Raw genomic sequence first — 6,208 nt, forward strand, 5'->3', positions numbered from 1 at the left:
TATATATATATATATAAAATATGCGTAGAGTACTGTGCAAAAATCATAAGGCACAACCAGCGTTGTTGTTTTAGCAATGCTTTAATGACAATCCATATTTCGCTCTTTATTAAGATAAAAACAGAAAATCAAGTAAATATCTGTACAAAATGGCTTATCACATTACTTCTAATCAGAAGTTTACTTGGGCTTCCAGTCCTTTTCCATTTAAGAAAGCCAGGTTCCTTCTGTTGCTCAAGTGTAAATGAGGTCACACTACATTCTTGCCACATATGGTCATTATACCATTGCTACAACAATATCAAATGGTGGCCTAAGATTTTTGCACAATACTATGTATATAAAACAAACAATCTCTAGGCATTCACAGTATATTATAGACTTCTAGATATTTAGTTATAGCTTTGAGATAGTGATAACATTCATAAATTAAATATTTATGAAGTGATGAATATTTTGTGAATGTGTGGTGTAATGTACAAAAACACTTTCAAACAATAGTTTTATTGTTGCGTATTATGTGACTTATAAATGCATACAGAGCACATGCAGGGATATTCAAGGCAGGTCATGGAGGGTTACTGCCCTGCAGGGTTCAGTTCCAACACACCTGTCAGTCATTTTCAATTAGTTATTAATTGGTTTAAATACATTGTTCAGGTGTGTATAATTAGGGTAGGAAAAACTCTGCAGGACAATGGCCCTCCATGACCTACTTGACACTGTTCATGCAAACTACCTTAAGTTTTGTATTAACTACACAGTAAAAGAGCGACTGAAGAGTTAGTGCACACAAACATATAAATTCAGTCAGTATTTACTTGCCTCCATGTTGTTTGATCCCTCTGTTTTTTTTATCCCACCAAATAGAAATGGTAGTAAATGTATGTATTTTGTATTATAGTAGTATCTTGAAGAAATAAAGAAATAAGCAGCTTTAAGCATTTATGCCAGAGACAATTAAAAAAAGGCTTTACAAAAATCAATTACATTTATTTACATTTATGCATTTGGTAGATGCTTTTATACAAAATAACTTGCAGTGCATTTATTACAGGGACAATGACCCTGGAGCAACCTGGAGTAAAGTGGCTTGCATAAAGGCACACTGGTGGTGATGGCTGCAGAGATCAACCAGCAACTTTCTGCTTACCAGGTCAGTAGTTGAGCCCACTACACCACAAAAGTAATAAAGCTTTCACAAAAATTAGCATGTAATCGTAAACATGTGAAATGAAGCTGTAAACAAACAGAATGCTGACATTAATTGTAAAACATTTTTAATCTTTTTAAAAGTTTTATAGGTAATCATGCTCATGGAGAGCAGGCTCACAGATGTTTGGAGCAGACACCGCAGCAGCCAGATTGTCCCGCACATCTTCTCCCACTCTTGCCTGAGGGTTTGGGGTTCAGGGGGGCCGTAACCATGGTCTTCCTCATCCTCTACCTCAATGATGTTGCCATTGAGGAGAGTGAGATTGTGAAGCACAGCACAGCACGCGACCACCTCAGGCACGAAGGCAGGGCTGATCTCTAACGCCTTGAAGAAAATAGAGCGCCAGCGTGTCTTCAGCATTCCAAAAGCTCTCTCAATGATGTTCCGGGCACAGGAGTGCTTGTTGTTGAAACAAGCCTGCACAGGGTTCTGTACAGGCTCTCTGTATGGCGTGATGAGGCAGATGAGTGCACTCAGACAAGAACAGCCACCATCCCCAAGGATGCACTTGCCTGGTGGTGGATAAAGGCTGCCAGTGTAGACAGGGCTGTTCCTCAGCACCCTGGCATCGTGTACAGACCCAGGGTATCCCACGAAGACATCAAGGAATTTCCCCCGGTGATCAGAGATGGCCTGGAGTTGGATCAAATGAAACAGCTTCCTGTTGTAGTGACAGTGGGAGTTATTTGCTGGAGGTTTAATCCGGATATGACAGCCGTCTATTGTACCAACTGCCCTGCTGAAAGCTGGTGACCCAGCCAGCTGTGCAAATCCTGCTCCCGCTGCCTCCAAGTCATCTCCGGTTGGAAAGCGAATCACCCTCCTCAAAATTCCCATGATTGCCTGGCTCACTCTGTGCACAATATCATGCACAGAGGACTTGGGGATATCGAAGGTCTGTGACACCACCCTGTAGGATGCTGCATGGGCCAGCCAGTAGAGGAACACAAGCACCTCGATGTCCCTCTCCCATCCATAGTCAGATTCCAGTCTGAGTGCACCAATGAGGGACATGATGGATGCCAAAGACAGGCGAAGGTGGGCACGGTGGTCAGCTGCTTCATCAAAATAAAGCTGCAGAATTGGCACAGCTCTGTTGAGATGGCAGTAGGATGTGGGGTTGACCACCTGTAAATGTTATAGCGTGTTAGAATGATACATTTGAATAAAGATTTGTTTCATGTGTTGTTGACTTGTATTTATTTGTTTACTAATTTTTGTTCATGTTTGTTCATCCTATTGTTGTCAGTTAAATATAATTATTTTATTAATTCATGCATTAATTCATTGCTTGACTGAAAGTTTATGTATTCACATTGGCTGCATTTGTCTACTATTCATGCATAACATGTCATGACAATACAATTAAATTACATTTTGGTTATTTTACTCAAATATATAATTTTCACTAAGAAAATTTTATATAATTAAGTATTGGTCAGCATTTATCAATGTTATAGTGCAATCATTCTAGGCTAATGTCAATTTTTAAGAATTCATATGTACACTTTTAAGAATATAAAATCAGTCTTCTCCAAAGGAGAGATCTTCGAGCAGCTGCCCGACGTCTCCTTTGTGCAGACTGTTCAGATATTGCAAACATTTTTGCTGATGGTGCAGAAAACCGTACAAGGTATGGTTGTCGAACTACTGATGAAATCAGGTGTTAGTGCACCTCTCGGTCATATCTTTTAAATTGTTGGCCCTTGTGATAACGTCGTAGGTCACATGATAACGTCAACATGGCGGCTGAGATCCGGATCGCATTCACACTCAATGAGATCTGGCTATTTAGTACCTACTCTTTTAGCGCTCGTTAAGTAAGTACTTATTGAAATTAAGTACGTACTCAATGAGTAGGCGCTTTCAGACGCAGCCTTTCATCTTGTTTGTAGTCCTTTTTTGTATGCAACCATCTTGTTTGTAGTCTTTTTTTGTATGAGACAGCCATCTTGTTTGTAGTTTTTGTATGCCACCATCTTGTTTGTAGTCTTGTGTGATGATGCTGTTTTGATTTGTATTTCCCCATATGGTTGCTATCTTTTTGCTAATATTATATATATATATATATATATATATTACAATGGATGCTGAGAATTCACATTCTGATTCATTGGTCATTCAGACCAATCTCTCTCAGACCTGTTACAGAGCGCTATCAAAATGCACACAGAGACATCCCATAACTTGTGTGACATATTACAACGACTGATAGATCCGTATCCAAATTCTACAGAAATATCAATTAATAATCATCACACCCAAAATGTTTTTTGATGATTTGCAACAATTACACTGAAATTACAAAATTATAAATGCAACACTTTTGTTTTTGCCCCCATTTTTCATGAGCTTAACTCAAAGATCTAAGACTTTTTCTATGTACACAAAAGGCCTATTTCTCTCAAATATTGTTCACAAATCTGTCTAAATCTGTGTTAGTGAGCACTTCTCCTTTGCCGAGATAATCCATCCACCTCACAGGTGTGGCATATCAAGATGCTAATTAGACAGCATGATTATTGCACAGGTGTGCCTTAGGCTGGCCACAATAAAAGGCCACTCTAAAATATGAAAAATGGGGGCAAAAACAAAAGTGTTGCGTTTATAATTTTGTTCAGTGTATAAGAAATTATATAGACCACACAAGCATACGCATCAACAACATACTGGATATCTAAATTGGCATTCCAACATTTTAACAGTGGCTTGCTATATTGATTTACCCAAACCTCATTAACTTGTCTTTTCAACACAACTTGGGTATTTCGACTAAAGCATTTATATGCAGCCTCAGAAGTTGCTTGATTTATGCCTAAATGTTTAAACAACTGTTCCACACTATCATAGTTACTGTTCTCATCTGAAAGAGCCTTCTTGATTGCTGTCAAAATCTCAACTGCCTGCTCTCTGTTCATTTTAAAATCTGTCTGACCTTGATTTACACATGCACATTCTGTAAAGTTATCAGTCGTATCTACCTGACACTTACACTGTTTTTTTGCATCACTTTTACCACAACTTATAAATGTCCGAGCAGATGCTGGCCTGGGAAAATTAAAACGACAAATAGTATTTTTCTTTTTACAAGTTTTGGAATGTCGCTTTGTGACATCTGTGCAGCAGCATTCAATGTCCAATAATGTGTCATCATGTGATGGTAATTCACATGTTACATATTTATCAATAAATTGAATTACCTCTTCATCTGTGTTTTTATCAATCACTGGGGCATTCTCAATCCAAAACAGGCAATAGACACGAGGTGAACCACGCTGCTGAAATTCCACACGGTAAAAGTAATCCTTAATTTTACCTATTGGATGGGATGAAGACATAAGTACCTCCCTTAAAAAACAATGCCACTGAAAATCAAACATTCTTGCTGCAGTGACAGGATTACGACGCAGCAGCTCACACCTGTCTGCCCATTGTAATTCTTCAACCGTCTGTGTTCTTCCTTCCTGTTTCAAAATACTAAAAAGAAGATTTTTCCATCGCATATCAGCAGAAGAAAATGAACAAAACCAAGTAGGGACACCAAGCTGACGAACACAAGCTACGAGGTCACGTTGTGCTGTCTGCCAAAATGCTGGGGTTCCTCGAATAGGTTTAAGGAAACGATACCCATCATCAAATTCTAACAGTTTCTTTAAAGATTCCTCATTCTTCAATACATCATCACCAACTTTTTGAGACATACAACCTCCTTTTCCTTTACACAAAGCAATCGATACATTTGACACAACCTGTTCAATTTCAGACATGTACTGAGCAAAAAATATGTATTCTGCATTTTATGCAAACCTACCATCAGCATGTAAAATTCGGTTATTAAAATACCGTGACAATGTCAAACGGTTATCTCGACTTTCATGATATGTATTACATCCCAGTGGAAATAACACTGGAAAGCATTTGGCTTCATTTGCAAGATCAGAACGCAATTTAACAGGATTATTCCCTTCTGCTGGAGCGAGATTCAATATATCATCAAAATAGTGATCTAGTGCTTCTTGACCAATGTCAACAGGCATGAGACATGTGTCCTGGAACATGCAATGTTGCTGTCTATCATGCAGAAGTTCATCTTCACCAACATCTACAGATGCTTCACCACTTTCTGCATGTGTATCACTATCCTTTCCTAAAACCTCATTATCTTGATCCCTACAAAACTCATTTAGCTAAACTTCAATAAACTCTACATCTTTATAATGCACATTTATTTGTTTCAAACATTTTAAAGCTTGTCTTATGTGCATAGTGTCAACAAACTGATATTTATAATGACCTTTATAAGTTAACTTGTGCTTCAATTTAACAGGAAACAAAGATCCTTCCATACTAGAAAGGTTCAACAAATTAGAAGTTTGCACAATATTTGCAGGAACACATGTTACAGGTCCATGTACTCCATTTTGCCCCCCTTTAGGTAATGCTAACATCTTCATAAAGGGTATATGTAAAGCAATCAAATGTTGTTCTAAGCTATTCAAACATGCCAATTCTGGTGGAATGGGATGAACCCTCAAATTGTTTGTCACACATTCACCTTTATTCATTTTATAATGACACGTGTAACAAATCCATAGCTTGCCCCTAGGACTGTCCAACCACTGACATGGCATTACACAATTCTTATTACATTTGTGCAAATATTCTTCAGTTATACATTTATCTGAAATTGAAGCTATTGCTTTTCTGTTATAATAATCTGTAGCGAATCAGCTCAAAGGGGAAATATGAATAATTAATCATAACTAGTTATAATTAATCATAAATATTTAGATCCGCTGTAAGCATTCATTTGACCTCTCAGTGTCAACTGTCTGTTAATTCTAAGAACGTTAATTTCCTGGCATGATTAGGGACTCCAGTTATGTGCAAACAATGAACCACGTCAAGTGTGATACAAGTAAGACTTTATTAACTACATAAACACTTAAACTAGTCTAACATACACATACACACACACGCATACAGTTGGTA

At 37.8% G+C, this 6,208-nt stretch overlaps 1 pseudogene; it reads right to left on the minus strand.

Moving 5' to 3' along the window:
* Positions 1-5,334: 5,334 nt before the first annotated feature.
* LOC107655763 (uncharacterized) overlaps positions 5,335-6,208 on the minus strand; it is a 4,738-nt pseudogene continuing 3,864 nt past the window's right edge.

The sequence above is a fragment of the Sinocyclocheilus anshuiensis genome, unplaced genomic scaffold, assembly GCF_001515605.1.
Source record: "Sinocyclocheilus anshuiensis isolate Anshui unplaced genomic scaffold, SAMN03320099.WGS_v1.1 scaffold1611, whole genome shotgun sequence".
Taxonomy (NCBI): Eukaryota; Metazoa; Chordata; class Actinopteri; order Cypriniformes; family Cyprinidae; genus Sinocyclocheilus; species Sinocyclocheilus anshuiensis.